At 33.1% G+C, this 8,230-nt stretch overlaps 2 pseudogenes; one reads left to right on the top strand and one right to left on the bottom strand.

The window, feature by feature from the left end:
- Positions 1 to 6: 6 nt before the first annotated feature.
- LOC148956872 (U2 spliceosomal RNA) lies at positions 7 to 122 on the bottom strand (annotated as a pseudogene).
- Positions 123 to 5,143: 5,021 nt separating this feature from the next.
- Positions 5,144 to 8,044, top strand: LOC148956871 (kinesin-like protein KIF18A; annotated as a pseudogene).
- The last annotated feature ends 186 nt before the right edge of the window (positions 8,045 to 8,230 follow it).

The raw sequence follows: 8,230 nt of genomic DNA, 5'->3' as shown, positions 1-8,230 counted from the left end.
CATCCCTCAGGTTTCCAAAAATGAGTTTAATATTCTGGGCCCCATGTACATACCATATAAGATGTTCAGCTGATAAGAATAGATACTACATCTTGATCTTAGCTGAAAAGCCAAGAAGCAGTAATTGGATAAGGATTGTCAAAGAGATTATAAGAATGAGTATCAAAGTTGGTCACAAATTTCATTTAGGTTGTAATTCTCAGATAACATTTAATTACGGTTCGTTATTAGATTTTTCGGTACTCTTCTCAAATACAGGACCTATGGGAGAAGAAAAATTTGATTAATGCTAACTAAAGAAAAAAAAATATGATGACAATATAATATTTTATTAAAAAATTTAGGTTATATATTTGAATATTGGGGAGGGGGGGGACGAAGGGCATAGATTAAAGACGTAACATACCATAACCTAGCTACCATTAAGTCCCCTAAACCCCAAAACAATAACTTTAAAATATGTTTCACTGAATTTCAAATTTCGCACCCTGACGTGGAAATCTGTTTGTCGATACCGGCTCTGAGATTTCGATGCGGTCTTTCTTTCATGTGTCCTGTATTTGAGAAGACTACCGATTTTTCTAAACGTTGTAAAACATGTCCCATCATCTGAAAGTTCATTTTAAAATTTCGATGGGAAACGAAAAATATTAGAATAAATACTTTGACAAATGTTTATTTTTAAAAATAGAGTAAATTTAAGTTATAGACCAGCATACAGGAGAACGTGGAAAAAAACACATCAGAAAAGCCAAAAAACCAACATGAGAAACGATATGCTTTAAATAATATATAACCTAAAGAGGCATTTTAACTGACCCTAGTTGCACCTAGCATTGATAACAAATACACCGTACGTCGTATATGTGCGTGTGTTTGTGCGGGGGGGGGGCAGTAAAATGATGGGTAGTACCTGATGATTGTTTTTAAAACAATTATTGACAAAGACGGGTGTTTATAATCTATGTAATTAAATTATACGTAAAGTTAGTATAGTATAATTTGATAATGAAAAGTTTAAAATAAATTTAAGATTTTAGCCATAAAAGATAAATATAAAACGACAAAAATTTTTTTTTATATTTAATATATATATATATATTCATTATAAAACAAGGAGTATTGTTTACTATTAATTAAAATACTATAGTTTATTTAGATTTTTTAAAGTGAATTTTTTTAAATATTAATGATTTATATAATATTAAAATCCATTGAATTGTGACATTTTTTTATCAGTTATATTTATATTTTATTTAAAAATAATTAATTTTATATTAAAAATATATTTAGAGATTAATAAATTATACAAGTATATTAGACAAATAATAATAATAAAACAAATATCAAATGTAAAATTTAGAAATGAAGTCACTTAGACCAGCACGTAATATATGACACACATTCAGGTGGACTGGGGTTGGGACAAATTTGTCACTGCCCTATTTGTTTTAATAATGGACACTTATACAGCGAGTGAGAGCAGGGCAAACGGAAATGTTCCTTCAAATTAGTTTATTGTAGCATAGATATTACTTAGGCTGAATTAAATGGTTATCCTAGAATTTTGATCTTATTTCTTTGGGGAACAATGGCAGTAGGAGGTGGCTCCCTCCAATCTTCTCGGTCATTTAGAAAGTTCACTAGAACTTTTGATCTTCGTTCGAATGAAGTGTCTCACAACCTTCTATAGCCGTTGATTTAATACAATTATCCCTGGGGCAAAAAAAAAAAACAAATACCAACGTATCCGTGATCTTTCTTCTGCCCAAAAAAGAAAACACAAGTCAAAAATGAAACACACAGGAACTTGAAACCTCGACGACAAGGTTCTCCAATATACTGAATCTGATGGTGTAATTTTGTTTAGAATACAGAATTTTTTGGAGGTGTTTTGTCCCTTTTTCGAAAATCAGCCAAATTTTCTCAGGTTAGGCTTTTGATGGGTAACAATAAACTTAATGAACTTTATATACTTACAATCAGCATAAAAATATAATACTTTTGATACATCTATTGTTATCAAAACTCGGTTTTTTAAAGTTTCAGATACTATTGGGCCGAGTTGCTTCTTACTTAGTTTTATTTACCACGATCTCTTTTACAAAACGCACTGTTATAAAACTTAGAATACCATTAATTACATTAAGGAAACTTTGTGGAAACATGTCGTTTGTAGTTTTAGTCAAAAAATTCAATGCCAATTCAGCAAGGTCTCAGAAGGCTTAGTAAAAAACTTGGCAATATAACCCCCCGGTGTGGCAATTGAAAGCCACGTACATAGATATCACTGAACTAAATCAAGAGAGAATCACAATTATCATCTTGGGGGAAATTACCACAGAGTTTATCAAACACGTTCAATATCTTGTAATTAAACAAAAGCTAAGGCTGAGGTACCTTTGACGGAATAATTAAAATTTGGGCCATGTTCGTACACTTACTTCAGGCCCAGCGATTAACTTTTTTTATGATAGACTGTGAAAAGTGAAAGAAATATCCCTATAATGAAGAATTTGGGAACACAACTCCAAAAGCGGTTATAGCAGCTTTTTTACGCTGAACAAAATGGTTGTCTCCAAGTTTTGTTTGGATGTATTTGGGGAAATGATTGGCGGTGGTTGCCCTGCAATCACGTTTGACTATTAAAAAGGGCACTAGCCCTCTCAATTTCCAATCGAATGTTCTCTTTTTAAGTTTTTAATGAATTTCTTTATATAATAAGGGCCCTGGTAAAAAAAAAAAAATAAATAAAAAATTTTCCCCACATCTAGATAAAATTAGGCAGAGCGCATGCCCCACCTATGATATTTTCTATTATACAGCAATAGAAGTGTCGACTAGACCAGGTCAGCCCCCTCCTAAAAGACAGCCTCTGGGCGCCCATGATCTTGTATAAAGATTAGGATTAAAAACTTCTTTCAATGATATCTTGCTCACAAGAAAAAGCCTTCAGCTTTTCCATAGCTGGAACTTAGGGCTCATTTTCAAGAGGGCGGTAGTGGAACTCTGGTCATGCCTCAAGGCAGAGTTGAACTAAGAACTTCGTCAATTTATAGTAAAGATCGATAGAACTCTCATCCTCTTGAAAATGAGCCCTTAGTAAATAGCGAGCCATTTTTTTTTTTAATCTACAATTGGACAAGTGCCGAGGAAAAGAGAGAGACACATCAATGAAACACGGGGTAATAAAATGTGACTTTTTTAAGAGATTTTCGAAAAGATAACTAAAAACCCGTGTAATACTTTTTCTAATACGTCGGTTCAAATGAAGTTTTAAATTTCTTGTCGCTGCCATTTTATAACTTTGCGTTATTTTACCTGTCCCCCCCCCACAAAATAAAGCAGTTTATTTAAAAAAAAAAAATTTTTTATATAAAGAAGAAAAAAAACAGAACCACGAGTGTTTTTTGCCACGAAAAATTGTATCACTAAATGAAATAAAGAGAAATCTACGTTCACTCCAGTTTAAAAATTTGAACGTTGATTTTAAAATATTACTGTTATAAATTTTATTCTGGATTGCGTCGTGAAATCTACTAGGGGTTGACAGCCCGTATTTGTTAGTTCAACTTATACGTTGGTTCACTCACGATTTCCAGAGTATTTCACCACCAGTGGTCGGACTACTCTCAGAGTTACTGTTATCTTTAATTTTTACTGTTAAGATTCACTGGTGTATAAAAATCATTCCTTAAGTATTTTAAAAGGGCGGACATTTTACTTTTCAATTCTTATTTAAATGTCATTTTATAATTCAATGTTACTATCGGCTGTGGCTAGCCCTTTGCACAGATGAAAACGACGAGAGTTGCGCATCCATTTTAACTCTGACCAAAAACGTTGCATAACCAGGGGTGGGCCGGTACCTAGGTTAGATTTTGCTACGTATTTAATATATGCTATGGTTTACCCCCCCCCCCCCACCTCCCCCTAATGTGCAAACATATAGCCCAAATTTTATTCTAAAATATTATATATTCATCCTAGTTTACTTCATTAGTATTAACCAAACTTGATTTATTCGCGGTGCTCGCATAATGCACCAGTACCGACACTTGTTCATAAAATTACTTTAGCTATAAATCTACTATTCTTTTCATGTAACCTTCTGGTGGTAATTATTATATTTTAGACCTACGAAATCAAATTTAATTTTTTTAAAAAATCTATTAAAAAAAACCCGACTCTTTATGATTACAAAGACATGAATTTCATTAAGTTCTGATTCATGTTATCAGATATCTCAGGTACCCAGGTTTTAATGATAAATAAAGATTACCTGGACTAGAAGTTGCCTGTGAATAAGGAATGTGGAAATTGCGTAATACTCACTATTACAAAACCGGTGGTGTATAAGAAATAAGAAAAAAAAATTAAGTGAACTAAAGATCATGAACTAAGAAACCAAGTTCCTGCCACCATGCGGGGTCAAACCCCATATATTTAAATTATGAAAGCTGGGCTTCTTCCACTACACCAGCACCAGGTAGAAAATTATATCATTTTTGGGACTGATTGTGTATATTAGTTGTAAATTAATAATAAACATTTATTTTTTTTCTATTTTATTTAATTAATTAAAAAATAATGTCAAAAAAAGAATTTTTTGAAATAAAATAAAAGTCTATTTTCAACTTAATATAGTAAAAAATAAAAACATAAAATAACTAAAACTAAAAACAACCAGAAATTAATCCTAGAGGATAAATGAAACCAAAAACTAACAGAAATTAAATGAATAATCATATCAAGAAAACATACAACCATACAACATACAAACCATAGCATACAAAACATACAACCATACAAAACATATAATACAAACATACAAAACATGCAAAACATAGCATACAAAACATACAACCATAGCAAGAAAACTATATAAAAGAGTGCGTTTATTACAGGAGTACCGTTTTTTCTAATAATAATAAAAAAAAAAATCAAATTACTTCGAGATATTTTAACTAAAGCATATAATTTTACATTGACAGTTTAAGATAATTATAAATATGAAATGATGGCAAGAGTGGCCAGTCCAATTTGGTATTTTCCAATTGTCTTTAATCACATATATTATAAGTCTTAAAAACAGATTCAAATAATAGAACTATAATAATAAAATCTAAATTAAAAACATTAAAAAAAACAACAAGATTTATTTCAAAGAACAAAACACCCGTTAAATAAATGGAATACATTACAATAAACATAGATCTAAAATTACACACAACGCTGGTTTTACAAAAATATACAGCAGTAACTATGCGTAAACTATTTAATCGAATATCTCTGAATTCTGTGACCCTGCTGATTTAAAAATCTTTATTAATAAACAAGAAGAAGAAATAAAAGTATTATTGTGATTTAGATACATTCTATCCTTCCTAGACTAACAAAATGTTTATGTAATAAACGAGTAAGCTCAACCTAATTAGAGACGTCTATTGAAAAGGGCCCAACAGATAAACTCCTCATAATTAAGGTTAAGTGATAATAAAGAGGTAGTAAAAACAGCCAAACATTGAGGTAAAACTACGTCTCTTTTTTAGTCTCCCCTTTCCGAGAAAACTCCTTGCTATCAGCCTTCCCTGCCCCTAAATAAATTGAGGCCACGTCTATGTTTTCATATTAAACATCCTCTGTCACTAGTATACCCATCAATGAAAACACTTTTTTCCACTGTGTCTAAAAATATGTATACAATTAATAAATCATAACAAACTATGGGATAGCAGTTGAAATTGATGTGTTAAATCTAACTTCGAAGTTTCATTTTCTAATTAATAATTGCCCAAGTTTTTACTATTACTAGGACATGCTTGGATTTGGAGAATATGACTTGAGAAGGTCTTGTTGAAAATGACCAGAATTACAAAGAACAGACGATTATCAGGCGGTGACAAACCTAAGATTGGTGCTTCCACTACGCCTTCATTAGTTCCGGTAAAGGCAGTTGTTCGCACAGCCAGGGAGGCTATGAAAGTAGTCGTACTAATACATCCAATGACCCGAAACGAACAGTAGACTCCATCGGTTGTTAGACCTGTCAGTGAATCTCAACTTGTGTTTGACCCTCATGAAGAAGAAGAAGGGTTCTTCTTTCATGGAGTAAAACAAAGTGGATTCAGGGACTTGAATAAAAAACAGAAAAGACCTGCAAATTTTGTGTTTTTTCCTTTATTTTCCGAGGATTCGACAAATTTATAAGAATTTGAGGCTTCAATCAAACCTCTTGTTCAAACAGTTCTTGATGGGTACAATTGCTCGGTTTTCGCCTACGGGGTAACATTAGCTGGAAAAACATTGACAATGCTGGGCCCAGAAACATGTCCTGGTATTGTCTACCTTACCGTAACTAATATTTGGGAAAAATGGAATCTTTGAAATAAATAAAAAATTATGACATAGCATTTTACTATCTAGAAATTTATAATGAATTAGTTAAAGATCTCTTAGTACGAGAAGAACCATTGATTCTCTGTGAAGATTCAACGGCTGGAGTAAAAATACAAGGATTGAGTTTAAAGAAACCTCAGAGCACTGAAAAATTGCTTGAACTACTTCGCAGTGTCAACGAGAGAAGGACCCAGCATCCTACAGATGTGAACAAAGAATCCTTGAGATCAAATGCATTTTTTCAGGTATGGCTGAATCAACGGGATCCAAAGAGAAAATCAATTATATCTGTTTCTAAACTATCGCTCATTGGTCTTGGTGGCTCCGAGAGAGGGTCGGCAACTGGACACAGTGGTGCTCGCCTCAAAGAAAGAATGAATATTAGCAAATCCTTATTAGCTCTTGGTAATTGCATTAGTGGTTTGGCCGAAGGAAAGACGCATATCCCATTCTGAGACTCGAAGTTAACTCGAATTCTGAAAGATAGCATTGGTGGAAACTGCAACACCGTAATGATCGCTGCCGTATCGCCCACGTCCAACCAGTTTGAAGACACGTATAACACGTTGAAATATGCCGACAGAGAGAAGAAGATAAAGCTCGTAAAAAAACTTCTGTCACCAGCTGACATCAAAATATTTCAACTTGAGGAAAAAGTGGCATCTTTGAGAGCCACTAATAAAGAGTTCATTCTAAAGATTAAAAAGTTTGAATCAGGTGAGGTGAATCTAACTAAAATTGTGTCAAAAGAGGAAAAAGAACTGATAACTAAAGAAGATATAGAACGTGTAAAAAGTCCCTAAAGCATTTAAGTGATGCTCTAGTGGACGCAAGACTAAATATTTTGAAAATACAGTCTTCTGAGAAAGATATCAACTATCGAATGCAGAGCAGACAAAAATGGATTAAGAGATGCATGAAGTTTACTGTTAATACCCAACTTGGTAAAGTTGCGAAAACATCGGAGAAACTTGAATCTATGCAAGTTCGTAAGATTGAGGGCCTAGAAGTTAGCATAGAGGACGGAAAAAAGCGTTTGAGCTCAATCCAGTCATCATTACAGAAGTATAAGCAAAAGATGACTACAAACTTCGGTGACAAATGGCCTGAAGAAATAATGCCATTTTCCAAACTTCTCAATTTGAAGTCTTGCCTTACTAAGTACCATGAGAAGGTCAAACACCTTAGGAAATGGCTAAAACTTCAGGAACAATTGGGGGCTGAAGATCACGAACACATATTAAATGCGTTAGAGATGACACAAACGTATTATCTTCTTTTGCGGACTGAGGGGTTTGTTAACCAATATCAAGAGGCCAAGTTTGAGGAATTCATGCATTCTTTTGAAAAAGACCAGGGTATCATCTGGGAAGCGGATTATAACAATGATTCAGAAACTGTAAGACTTTCAGTGGAGAAACCACAAATTCCTGCAAATGTTTTCCTACAGGAAGTTGAAAAGAAGAATGAACCTTTGACAACTAAGCCAATACTGAATGAACTTGAAGATACAAATATGAGCAATATCCCTTTGGTTAAGTTTTTGTCAGTCAGTTTTTGGTCAGAGTTAAAATGGATGCGCAACTCTCGTCGTTTTAATCGGTGCAAATGGCTACCCATAGCCGATATTAAAATTGAATTATAAAAGGAATTTGAAATAAACTTTGAAACGAAAAATATCCGACCTTTTAAAATACTTAATGAATTGTGTTTATACACCTGTAAATCTTAAAAGTAAAAAGTAAAGATAGAAGGAACTCTGTGAGGATTCCGAAAACCGGTTTTGAAATCCTCGGGAAATCCTGCTGGAACCAACTACGAAGTTGAAATA

Source organism: Artemia sp. Qi Xiang Cuo, chromosome 1 (genome assembly GCF_049724085.1).
Source record: "Artemia sp. Qi Xiang Cuo chromosome 1, ASM4972408v1, whole genome shotgun sequence".
Lineage (NCBI taxonomy): Eukaryota > Metazoa > Arthropoda > Branchiopoda > Anostraca > Artemiidae > Artemia > Artemia sp. Qi Xiang Cuo.
This window is presented reverse-complemented; position numbering and strand designations above follow the sequence as displayed.